Source organism: Symphalangus syndactylus, chromosome 5, assembly GCF_028878055.3.
Source record: "Symphalangus syndactylus isolate Jambi chromosome 5, NHGRI_mSymSyn1-v2.1_pri, whole genome shotgun sequence".
In the NCBI taxonomy this organism is placed as follows: Eukaryota; Metazoa; Chordata; class Mammalia; order Primates; family Hylobatidae; genus Symphalangus; species Symphalangus syndactylus.
In genome coordinates, this window is record NC_072427.2 from 93,790,221 (window position 1) to 93,803,811 (window position 13,591).

At 46.5% G+C, this 13,591-nt stretch overlaps 1 long non-coding RNA gene across 1 annotated transcript in view; it reads right to left on the bottom strand.

Annotated features, from left to right (window-relative positions):
- LOC129482977 (uncharacterized) overlaps nucleotides 1-13,591 on the bottom strand; it is a 52,702-nt gene that overhangs the window by 25,289 nt on the left and 13,822 nt on the right. Inside the window, exon 2 of the long non-coding RNA XR_010120790.1 lies at nucleotides 11,389-11,790. This is a non-coding gene — a long non-coding RNA (uncharacterized lncRNA). The remainder of the gene's footprint in view (nucleotides 1-11,388; nucleotides 11,791-13,591) is intronic.

Genomic DNA, 13,591 nt, shown 5'->3' on the forward strand with positions numbered 1-13,591 from the left:
ACCTATAATCTAAGCACATTTATGTCCAGACTATATCCACATAACTCAGGGAATTGCTTCATGGCCATATTCAGCTCTTTGCAAAACCATCACTCTATAGGGCTTGTGTTAACTGGGTCCTAGTTGGATTGGATGAAAGATGATGTCAGACCCAGAGGGCCAAGATGGAATCCCATGGGAAACAGGAAGTGGCACACAGGAAGGGATATGCGTGGCTCCGTCATCCGAAAGCTGGCCAGCTCAGACAGGAAGTTGACCTTCGTAAGACCTTGGTTCCCACACTCAGGAAGCAGGTGTAAGAATGCAGCACCTGGCTCTCCCTTCTCTCTGGCTCTCGCCATTCCTCAGGTCCTCGGAGCCCCTCTTTGCCATATTACAACCTTGGCCATGAGAGATGCCTGTATCCACCCAAATCTTTGGGACTAGGATTTCTTAACCAAGGTTGTTTCAACAAAAGCATGATCTCCTTGTGGACGTACAATGCACAACCCCACATTTCAGACTGAAAAGGGAACATGAGTCTGACTCGTGTTCCAGAAAACCATTGTTACAGGCATAAATTTACAGCATGACTCTTATGGATTAAGAAATGCTGCATTTATTTCTCTTAATCAAATCAAATCTGGCTCTAATCCAGAGAGATCTAAAGTCATTATGGGGAAAAAAATGTATATTAAAGTCAACCATGTTTTCTGGTCCCCTCCCCCTGCATTGAGGGGGTCTCAGGAGCCCAGCACTAAGGGAGGCCCTAGACTTAGAAGGGAAGGGGGCGTCAGTCTTCAGTCCTTGGGGTCGCCCTGGTTTCCCACTGATTGCCAGGCCTGATGCCTTCACAGCCTAGGAGCTCCCAGTGCTCCTCATCCCTCCCTTTAAATAGGCACTGGAATCTTCTACCCTATAGGACCCTGGAGAAAAAGTAACCTTTTTCCCAGGCAGTTTCTGGGAAGCTGTTTCCCAAGATGGAGCCGCCCCCTCCTATACTGAAAGCACCTGTTTCCCCTCTTGGACAACACGCCCTAATTGGTTTCATGGATTTAGCCTTTTGAAATCAAAGGCTTCTGAAATGTCCCAGAAATCCCACTTTCATGTCAACCACTGTGGTCCTAAATGGAAATGATTTGAAAACTACAGCACAGTTTGAAATGTGTATAATAACAATCAATTTCTGGATAGTAATAACCAAAGATAGCACCAGAATTTGCATCCAAAAATCCTGGCCCCAAAGCCCCACACTTGGCCACAACGCCGTCCTGCCTCCCTGCCTTTGTCCCCCTGTCCCCCACTGCCAGGAGGAGAAGCATGGATGGTGACAATCCAGGCAGGTAGACACCATGTGGGTCTGGACTAGGCGGTGGCAGTGGAGAGGTGGGAAGAGATGGGGATGGGTCTGCAGGTAGAGCTGATAGGGTTTCCTGATGGCCAAGCGTGCAGAGTGAAAAAAAAAAAAAAGATGCTTTAAAGATGATGCCAAGGCTTGGGACTGGATCAACTGGAAGAAGAGCATTACCATTTTCTGAAATGAAGAAAATTCCAGAAAGAATGGGTGTTGATGAGGTAGATCAAGTTTGCTCTCATCTATTTAGTCAGAGCTGCCTTGAGTGAAGTTGAGTGGGTACTTAGATATATAAGTTCAGAGACAGCCCTGAGCTGGAGAGATTGGCCCAGAGATGGAATTTAAACCATGCAACTAGAAAAGATCACACTGGAAGTGAATATAGATGAGGAAGCCGAGAGACCGGGCCGAGCCCTAGAGAGAGTGGCATATAGAAGCTAGCAGAGGCTAGCAGAGGCCGGGGGATTCAGCACAGGAGCCAGGTGAGAAATGCCCAGGGGGCAAGGGGAACCAAAAGAGGAGCATCCTGGAAGCCAAGGGCAGAGCCCGTTTCAAGGAGGAGGGAGCAATCAACAGCACGGATTTACCACCTTCAATCTTCACAGCCACACAAGAAGTCAGCACTATCCTCACCTTCCTTCCACAGACAGGAAAACTGGGGCTGAGAAAAGTAAAGCATTTGCTCACATGACTTCAAGATGCCCGTAAAGCCCCTTCACCATGAGAAAACTTTCATGCAACTGGAACTTCAAATTTCCTACTACACGTAAGCGACGGTTTAGTAAAATAGTTCCTAAGAGCTACGTGGAGACCCAATAGGACTTCATGTGTGTGGGTCTCGGAGGGAGGAGAGGGCAGCAGAACAGGAGGTGGAGCTGAGCACCTTTCCTGAGGCCAGCAAGCACCTGAGCCCATCGTTCATTCTCAGAGTGAGCCTTCCCCTATTTGTCCTAGAATACAATGCTAAGTTGGCAGTGCTTTTTCATCTGTGCACTGTAAGAGCCATCTCAGTGCCTTGAAAGGAATGAACTGCAATTCCCCCAAAGGCAGTTTTTGCATCTCTTACAAACAGAATGGGTGGCTCCTCACCTGGCATCAGATGCCCCTGTCAGGGCAGGTACCATGGCTGTCTTTGCATGCTCCGTAGACTGGAGACAGAGTCCCTGAGGGGGGCCTTGCTAACCCGAGGCAGGCAAAGCTCAAAGGCAAGCCAACAGCACATTTCTTCTGCCAGAAGCACCAATTTTAGACAAACAAAATTAGAATTGGCAATGCTCTGCAGCTTAAGGTCACTGTGGGAGGAAGGAGGAGAAAGCAGAGAAGCCCCAGAGAGAGTGACAAATTAGTTTAAAAAGAATTAACTAAGACTTCCACGATTTAAAGAAAAGCCATCCTACATCTCCTAGGGTGAGGACCCCCTTCTTGCCTGAGACACAGGTGTGTGTGTTTGTGTGTGTGTGTGTGTGTGTGTGTGTGTGTGTGTGTGTATGAGAGACAGTGAGACAAAGACAGAGAGAGACAAACAGAAATATTGAAGCTTAAGATCCTGCACATTTTAAGCCATTTTTTAAAGAATAAAAAACACAAAGCCAGTTACTGGGCAACTATCCAAAGGAACACACAGAAACTTCATTCTAGTACATTATTTTAAAATACTACCAACTGGCTTTCGCAGGTGTGTGGCAGGGGGAAGGCATTAGTAAACAGCCCATTTCCTGCCTGGGAAAGGCCAGTGGGGGTCACCCCATAAATCAGGGAAGGCCCAGCCCCTGGGAGGGCTAATCACCTGCCTCTTCCTCCTCTCACCTCTTGCTCTGCCAGCTTCACCCCAGGAAAGCCCAGCACAATACGCACTTTAATTCCTTTCTCCTGAGGGCTTTCTATTTAAAAGCTCACCACCTTCCCCAGGCCTGCTGGGTAAATGATTGACTGGCTCAAGCTCTCCCTCCTGCCGGGAGCCCACCAGCTCCTGCCGGGAGCCTCCAAGGCCTCCAGCTCTGGGAAGGTCTCGGATTTGTTTTTTGTCATCCCAGGCATTTTTCCAAAATAAAGCACTTGCGTAGGTTCCCAACCGGCATAAGACATAGCCAGAAGGTAAGACTGACCAGCCCGGAAAATATAGGAGAGTTTTGGCCTAGTGGTTTCAACAGGTATCTGGGGAAGCTGAGGCCCGCCTTCGGTAGGAGCTCATCATGATCTTGCTGACATGAGTTGGAGGCAGTGAAGGCCCAGAATGCGGAAGAGGTTGTGAGAATGGGAACAGCCAGTGCTATACTTGGATGACCTTGAACCTGGGTGGCAAGTGATTCCCAGCCCCCTCCTGATACATGTGCACGGTGGTGACATCCCAGACAACCCTCTGAGTGGAAGCGATATCCTCTTTTTTCATCTATAGCCCCTCAGATACTTCTGTTATAAAATTTAGTATTCTGGCCAGGCACGGTGGCTCACGCCTGTAACCAGCACTTTGGGAGGCCGAGGCAGGTGAATCATTTGAGGTCAGGAGTTGAGACCAGCCTGGCTAACACAGTAAGACCCCGTCTCTACTAAAAATACAAAAATTAGCCGGGTGTCGTGGCGCACACCTATAATCCCAGCTACTCGGGAGGCTGAGGCAGGAGAATCTCTTGAACCCGGGAGGTGGAGGTTGCAGTGAGCTGAGATGGTGTCACTGCACTCCAGCTTGGGCAACAAAAGCAAAACTCCATCTCAAAAAAAAAAAAAAATAGCATTCACCTTGGTAATAACTACAAATTGCTCCATAGTACCCAGGCAGAAGAACATTTCATGCCTTTATTTTTCCAAAATCAAATCTGGTTCTCATTAAAACTACAATGAGCCAGGCATGGTGGCTTGTAATCCCAGCATTTTGAGAGGCCTAGGTGAGAGGATTGCTTGAACCTAGGAGTTCAAGACCAGCCTGAGCCATGTAACAAGACCTCAATTTCCACAAATAAAGCAATTAGCCGGGCATGGTGATGTTCTCCTGTGGTCCCAGCCACTCAAGAGGTTAGCCTCTTGAGTGGAGGATCGCTTGACCTCAGGAGTTCGAGACCAGTCTGGGCAACATGGCAAAACTCCATCTCTAGGAAAAAAAAAAAAAAAAATTGGCCGGGCATGGTGGTGGGCACCTGTAATCCTAGCTACCTGGGAGGCTGAGGCAGGAGAATCGCTTGAACCTGGGAGGGTGGAGGTTGCAGTGAGCTGAGATCACGCCATTGCACTATAGCCTGGGCAACAGAGCAAGACTCTGTCTCAAAACAAAACAAAAAACAAAACAGAAAAACAAATAAACCATTTGGAAAGAAGCTTATGAGGTGGGTAGTACAAGTGCTGGCACCTCCCCACAAAGCCCTCTACTTCTGGCATTTGAGAAGTCCTTGGGGGTAAACCCAGTTTCCTGCTTTCTCTGGCTAAAGGGAAGCCCCCCTTTTGACAAACCTTGCTTATGTAAGCAACACTCCCTGCCAGCCTCTGTACTGCCTCACACACCAAAGAGTCACCAGACATTTGAGGAAATACTGCATCATGAAAGGGAGAGAAAAGACGAACAAAGAGAAAACACCTGACACCAGAGGAAACAGATCATTCAGGGAAGAAAATCTCAATTTAGGCCAGGTGTGATGGTTCATGCCTGTAATCCCAATACTTTGGAAGGCCAAGTTGGGAGTATCGCTTTAAGCCAGGAGTTCCAGACCAGCCTGGGCAACTCAGCAAGACCCTCATCTATACAAAAAATAAATTAGTCGGGAGTAGTGGCTTGCGCCTGTAGTCCCATCTACTTGGGATCTGAGGAGGAAGGATCTCTTGAGCCCAGGAGGTTGAGACTGCAGTGAGCCATGATTGCACTACTGCACTCCAGCCTGAGTGACAGAGTGAGACCTTGTCTAAAAAAAAAAAAATCTCTATTCTCAGAAAAATTCAAGGTCACATTTCGTCTATAAGAATAGAATGCTATGTAATCCCAGCACTTGGGGAGGCCGAAGCGGGCAGATCACTTGAGGCCAGGAGTTTGAGAACAGCCTGGCCAACATAGCAAAACCCCGTTGTTACTAAAAATACAAAAATTAGCCAGGCGTGGTGGCGGGTGCCTGTAATCCCAGCTACTTGGGAGGCTGAGGTGGGAGAATTGCTTGAATCTGGGAGGTGGAGGTTGCAGTGAGCTATGAAAAGGTTAGAAAATGGAAAAGTCTCTTAAATTTAAAAAATTTAAATAAAATATTTAAAAGTTTAAAATAAAATAAATACATTTTTTAAAAGTAAACAAAAGGGTTGGAATATACAGCAGAGAAAACATTCTGGAGCATAACAAAGATTACAACACAAATAAAAGGGAACCATGTACCAGAAGACGAAGGACACAGAACTTCCCTGTAGGAGGTCGAGCATCTGACAAGTAGGAGTCCCTAAAAGAAAAGAATACAGAAAACGGATAAGCGAAAATTATCTTCAAAAATGTTGAAATAGGCCGGGCACAATGGCTCACGCCTGTAATCCCAGCACTTTGGGAAGCCAAGGTGCACAGATCACCTGAGGTTAGGAGTTTGAGACCAGCCTGTCCAACATGGTGAAACCCCATCTCTACTAAAAATACAAAAGTTAGCAGGGCATGATGGTGCACGCCTGTAGTCCCAGCTACTTGGGAGGCTGAGGCAGGAGAATCACTTGAACCCGGGAGGCAGAAGTTGCAGTGAGCTGAGATTGTGCCACTGCACTCCAGCCTGGACAACAAGAGCGAGACTCCATCTCAAAAAAAAAAAAAAAAAAAAAAAAAAAAAAAAAAAAAAAATTGAAATAAATTTTCCAGAACTAAAAGGGGACCTGAATTTCCAAATCGAAAGGGCTTAAAAAGCATCAGATAGAATGAATGAACAAAGATCTACATTAAGAACTAAGATACATCCTGGCCGGGCGCAGTGGCTCACACCTGCAATCCCAGCACCTTGGAAGGCTGAGGCAGCGGATCACGAGGTCAGGAGATCGAGACCATCCTGGCTAACATGGTGAAACCCCATCTCTACTAAAAATACAAAAAACTAGCTGGGCGTGGTGGCGGGTGCCTGTAGTCCCAGCTACTCGGGAGGCTGAGGCAGGAGAATGGCATGAATTCAGGAGGTGGAGCTTGCAGTGAGCCGAGATCAAGCCACTGCACTCCAGCCTGGGCGACAGAGCGAGACTCCGTCGCAAAAAAAAAAAAAAAAAAAGAACTAAGATACATCCTCATGAAATTTCTGAACATAAAAGAACAGGACCCAAAAAAACTCCGGAAGGAAGGATTAAGTCCAGATCATATAGAAGGAGTGACTGGCTCCTTCTCACCCAAAGCAGCCCCCACATCCCAGTGAGTCATTATCTCAGCACACTGTTCATTCCCCACACAGTTTTTCTCAGAATGTGTATTTTATTAATTGGAACACACGTTTTTCTGAATCTTCCATTAGACTCTAGGGTCTGAGTTCAGAGACTGTCCATGTCATTCGCTGTTGTACGTGCAGGACCAGACATAGCCCTAGCTAAATTTCAGATCTGTGTTTTGTTTTTTTTTTTTTTTTTTTTTTTGAGACTGAGTCTCTGTCACCCAGGCTGGAGTGCAGTGGCGCAATCTTGGCTCACTGCAACCTCCAACCTCCCAGGTTCAAGCAATTCTCATGCCTCAGCCTCCTGAGTAACTGGGACTACAGGCTTGCCCCACCACGCCCGGCTAATTTTTGTATTTTTAGTAGAGACGGGGTTTCACCATGTTGGCCAGGCTGGTCTCAAACTCCTAGCCTCAAGCAATCCACCCACCTCGGGCTCTCAAATGTTGGGATGACAGGCCTGAGCCACTGCCGACCCAGGTCTGTATTTTAATTGGAGGGGGATGCAGGGAAGGCAGGAGGCTGGAGTTGTTCCTTGGAAAGCTGGCAAACCAGCTTTGACTCCCACTAAGGTATAGGGCCTGATGCCTCAGCGAGCTCAAGTGCCTGAGGGTGGAGGGGAAAGGGCACCAAAAGGGACAACCAGGGGCCGGCTCTGAGATGGACTTGAGTCTAGCACCACCTGGTAGCCTACACAACCCAAGAACATCCTTGGGAGAGGCCTCAGCCCAGAAGCTCCCTTTGGAGGTTGGGTTAACTACAAAATTAATCTGGTTTCCTAGAGCATGAAGTCTGGAGGAGGGAGAACGGGACACAGGGGTGAGGGCAATGGGACGAGAAGGAGACTTTGGGAGCCCCAGGAGCAGTGGGCTCCTTAGCTGCCCTGTCCATCTATAACAGACTCCACCCTCTCGCAGGCTCAAGTTCACACTCCGATTAGCAGAGGACACTCTCATCAGACTCCTCTGCCTGACCCAAGAGCCACAGGTGGTAGCACTGACCTTCCTTCCCTCACAGGGCTGCTCCAGGTCACTGGTCTTGCAGCAATGACTCTGAGTCGGCTGGCAAGGGAGGGTCCAATGACAGCTAAAGAATGACAGCTTCGGCCAAGCACAGTGGCTCACGCCTATAATCCCAGCACTTTGGGAGGCCAAGGCGGGTGGATTGCCTGAGCTCAGGAGTTCGAGACTAGCCTGGGCAACATGGTGAAACCCCATCTCTACTAAAACACAAAAAATTATCCGGGTGTGGTGGCATATGCCTGTAATCCCAGCTACTCGGGAGGCTGAGGCAGGAGAATTGCTTGAACTGGGCAGGCAGAGGTTGCCGTGAGCCCAGATTATGCCATTGCACTCCAGCTTGGGCAACAAAGCAGGACTCCATCTCAAAAAAAAAAAAAAAAAAGAATGACAGCTTCACCCCATCTCTGTCTCCTCCTTCCCCCTCAGCTCCCCACAACAGCAAAGCACTGTTCCTCTTATTTAGTATTTCAGTGCAAAACAAGAGCAGCGTGTGAGAGGGGTCAAGGCCTTCACAACAGGCACCTTGGAGTCCATGAGTGGTTCTATGGGAGACCTTCAAGTAGGTGAAACTGGAGAATTCAGAAAATGTGAAATGATGGACAGGAATCCTCAAAAAGCCACAGACAATGACATCACCAACACATTTCAGAGAGTAGAGAGTCCTTCTAACTAAAATGCAACGATGACCCCACAATTCCACTCCTAGGAATATATCCAAAACAGGTGAAAGCAGGGACTCAAAAAACACTTGTACATAAATGTTCATAGCAGCATTACCCACAATAGCCAAAAGGAAGAAACAACTCCAATGTACATCAATAGACCAATGGAGGAACACAATGTGGTCTAGCCATACAGAGACAGAATAGTCACCACGTGTACTCTGATACATGCCGCAGTGTGGCTGGACCTCCAAGAAAACATTATGTTAAATGAAAAAAAAAAAAGATACAAAAGGCCACATAGTATGTGACTGCATTTATATGAAGTTCCATAATGTCCAAGATTAATTCATGTCGTAGCACAGATCCAAACTACCTTTTTTGGTGGGCGCAGTGGCTCACGCCTGTAATCCCTACACTTTGCGGGGCCGAGGCGGGTTGATCACCTGAGGTCAGCAGGTCGAGACCAGCCTGGCCAATATGGCGAAACCCCATCTGTACTAAAAATACAAAAAAAAAAAATTAGCCAGGCGTGGTGGCGGGTGCCTGTAATCCCAGCTACTCAGGAGGCTGAGGCAGGAAAATTGCTTGAACCTGGGAGGCAGAGGTTGCAGTGAGCCAAGATCATGCCGCTGCACTCCAGCCTGGGTGACAGAGCAAGACTCCGTCTCAAAAACAGTTTTTTTTTTTTTTTTTTTTGAGACAAAGTCTCACTATGTCACACAGGCTGGAGTGCAGTGGCGAGATATGGCTCACTGTAGCCTGGACCTCCCAGGCTCAAGTGATCCTCCCACCCCAGCCCTCCAGGTAGCTGGGACCACAGGCATGCACCGTACACCTGGCTGATTTTTAGTTTTTTTTGTAGAGATGGGTTCTTTCTATGTTGCCCAGGCTAGTCTCAAACTCCCAGCCTTGAGTGATGCTCCTTCCTTGGCCTCCCAAGGTGCTGAGATTACCAACCTGAGCAACAGCACCTGGCCCATTTTTTTAAATGGTTGAATAATAGTCCAATGTACTGTCCCCATGTGCCATGTGTGTGCCCCACTGTATCAGCCGAGTCCCATTGGTGGTTGCCAGGGGCTGCGAGGAGAGGAATAGACAGTGAATTCCTAATGAAGTATGGCATTTTCTTTGGGGATGATTAAGACATTTTTCAAGAGTAAAATATTTTTCACTAGATAGACGTGGCGATTGTACAACATTGCGTATGTACTAAATGCTACTGAATTGTACACTTTTATGTATTTATTTAGTTTTGAGACTGAGTCTCCCTCTGTTGCCCAGGCTGGAGTGCAGTCACATGATGTTGGCTCACTGCAACCTCCACCTCCTGGGTTCAAGCGATCCTCCCACCTCAGCCTCCCAAGTAGCTGGGACTATAGGCATGCACCACCACACCTGGCTAATTTTTTATATTTTTAGTAGACATGGTTTCACCATGTTGGACAGCTGAATTGTACACTTTTAAATGGTTAATTTTATGTTATGTGAATTTCACCTCAATTTTTAAAACATGTAATAGGAGATGATTTCCCAAGCTGTGACCAGGGAGGAAGACGGGAGCTCCCAGCCCGAGGCTGCAGCCGGGAAGGAGGAGGCAGCAGCCATGTGGGAGGGACATGGACAGCCCTGCGCCCCTCTCTGACCACTCCCAGAGTGGGTGGCACCCACTGAGGGGTAACCTAGGGGTAACCTACAGAGTAGCATCGAAGGAGGATTTTCCATTGTTTGCGATGGAGTACAAGATGCAACTCCCTGCTGTCTCCATACTAAACCTTCAGTAAAACTGTGAAACCACTAATGCCTGTGGGCAACTGGAAATGTTTGGAGGGAAACTGCAGAAGCATTGAGTTCCATGACTGGGCTGGCACAGCATGGAACAGACACATGTATTCTCAGGAGCAAAAGGACAAAGGGACGATGGATAACTGAGTTCCATGAGAAAGAAAACTCCATTTCATCTGAAAATATGAAGCTTGGGCCTCTTGTCATGAACATCAAAGGCCACTGGCTGGGTGTAAGTGAGAAAGGACACACCAGGGATACACATAGACATCGGATTGGGAGCACGACGAGGGTTGTCACAGGAAGGGAAGGAAGTTCTGAAGGGCTCCCTGTGACCCTGAAATCCCTGCTGGCCTAGAAGAGCTAAAGGCATGAGTGGGCTCATTCGGGCACTCTTCCCGCTGCAGACCAGCGAGACAGGAGGAAGAGGCTCTTGGCCAAACAGCGCAAAGCCCCGACAGCCCTGGGCTTCCTTGTCTGCTGTTCCCTCTACCTGGAATGCTCTTCCCCACAATCTCCAAATGGCTCCTTCCTTTCCTTCATTTAAGTTTCTCCTCAAATGTCGACTCTTCAGAGAGCCCCTCCCTTCTCAACCGGGGAGATCTGGAGACACACACATACTTCACAGCTGCAGACAAGCGGCGACTGTTGGATAGAAACAAGCGCTCACACACAGAACAGAAGTCTCCAGGCCAGGCTGCAAGGCACCACTCCAGCTCAACTTCTCAGTGAAGTGACCGCCTCACACCAATGCAGAAAAACAAACTGAAATACAAAGGTTACCCCCACATGCACAGAACAGCCAGTTTCCCACGGAGTCAACACATTCAGAGAGAAGCCACAGGGCCGGAGTTTCCAGAAACCACCGCCTCCGTCCTCCTCCCAAACGCTAAGGCAACCACTCAAACAACTAAAGATCTAAAGAGAGAAGAGACGGTGAGATCCCACTTTGCGGAGTAAATGCTAAGGGGATGACTCCAGCCGTGCTCAGGAAGACAGGAAAGGGAAATTTCTCCCATATTATTTTTGACAATTAAGAAATATTTCTATCACCCACAAGCAATCTCTCCCTCTCTCCACTGCATCCCCAGGTAACTACCATATGGTTCCATTTACATACAACTCTATACTTTGTCACTTCCTATGTTTATGTCTTTTCCTTACTTATTGCCATGTCTGTAACCTCCAGAACCGTGGGGAATAGAAGTGTTGAAAGTGAGTGTACTTACTGCCAACCTCAGGGGAAAGCAACGCGGTCTTTCATCATGTGATATGATGTTAGCTGTAGTCAGGTACATTGTAGGGAAGACTGAATAAATGAATGACATAGTTCATAGATTCCCGGCCATATAACATCTTTCTGTGGACTTGTCACATGAATGACAAGTTGGCTGGGTATGGAAAACGGGGTCATAAAACACCCTTCAAACATAATCGTCAGTAGGCATTATTCCATCTTCTTCTTTCATTTAAAATTGCCAAGAAGGCAAGTCACAGTGGTTCATGCTTGTAATCCCAGCATTTTCGGAGGTTGAGGTAGGAGGCTCACTTGAGCCCAGGAGGTCGAGGCTACAGTGAGCCAAAATGGTGCCACTGTACTCCAGCCTGGGTGACAGACTGAGACCCTGCCTCTAAAAGAAAAGAAAAGAAGAAATCTGAAGTTAGATTACTTTTCTTAGCATATAACTTTATTTTTGCCATATTCTTTTTAAGCTTGTCTTTCAAAAATTTCACTCAGAGTTTAAAGTTCTTTATTATAATGAAGGACTTCTTTGATGTAAACATTTATGTCTTCCTTCATTTGAGGAAATTCCGTTTTTATTATGCTTTTAATTTTTTTCTATTCCATTTGTTCTATTGTATTTTTAGGTCTATAAAATTAGCGGTACATTAGATATTTGGGTTGTCCATCCTCCATATAGAGCGTTGCTTTTCCTCAGATGGAAATGGCTGTTCTCTTTATTGCAGTGATGGTTTCATAGGCGCGTGTGACCTAAACTGATCCAGTTGTACATTTAAGATACATGCAATTTAGTATACTGCAAGTATACCTCAATAAGATCGAAAAAATCTACTTGAAGACACAATCTATTTTAAAGATAAGATTAAAATAATTAACTTAGGCTGGGTGAGGTGACTCATGACTGTAATCCCAGCACTTTGGGAGGCTGAGTCAGGAGGGTCGCTTGAGCCCGAGAGTTCGAGACCAGCCTGGGTCTGAGGGCAAGGCCTCATCTCTCTTTTAAAAATAAATAAATAAATAAATTAGAAATGAGGAAGTCATATCATTAAAAATCAGCACGGAGCATTGAATCTATTAACTATAAATTACATCCAAGTAATGCAGAAGCTCTAATTACAAGAATATTATAATTCCTGGGAAAGAGAGGACTATTTCATTATTTTCAACAGACAATGATATAAAGTAGGACAAACACTCCAGAACAGGTGAATAAAATTAGGAAATGGAGAAATAGATGCTCCAAGAGTACATTCTCTCTTTTTTTTTTTTTTTTTTTTTTGAGACAGCGCCTTGCACTGTCACCCAGGCTGGAGTGCAGTGGTGCAATCATAGATGACCGCACCCTTGAACCTCTGGGCTTAAACGATCCTCCTGCCCCGGCCTCCCAAAGTGCTGGGATTACAGGTGTAAGCCACCACACCTGGCCCATTTTCTCATCTTTTATATGAGAAAATAAAGAGGGATGGTTATGTTACTGAATTTCATACATTGTGAAAAATAGGTTTAAGGATACTATTTAAAGTTGTGAAAGTAGCCGGCCATAAAAAGGAATGAGATCAGGTCCCTTGCAGGGACATGGATGAAGCTGGAAGCCATCATCCTCAGCAAACAAACACAGGAACAGAAAACCAAATGCCTCATGTTCTCACTCATAAGTGGGAGTCGAACAATGAGAACACATGGACACAGGGAGGGGAACATCACACGCAGGGGCCTGTCTGGGGGTGGAGGGTGAGGGGAAGGAAAGTAGCGGATGGGTTGATGGGTGTGGTAAACCACCACGGCACACCGATACCTATGTGACAAACCTGCACACTCTGCACATGTATCTCAGTTTTATTTTTTTAGAAGAAATAAAGAAAAAAAAAAGTTGTGCAAGTAATCACTAGTAGAACCCCAAAGACTATCTGCCTTCTGAATTCAAAGAAGAGAAAAACATAACAAAAGATAGAAACCAAAGAAAGAGCAAGAAAGTATTAAAATTACATACACAGAGAGAGCTATTCGATAGAGGTAATCAATTATAATGTAGTCAAATTAGCTTAATAAAATCTGAAAATTCTCACATTACTTTTTTTTTTTTTTTTTTTTGAGACCGAGTCTCACTCTGTCGCCCAGGCTGGAGTGCAATGGTGCCATCTTGGCTCACTGCAACCTCTGTCTCCCAGGTTCAAGCACTTCTCCCTGCC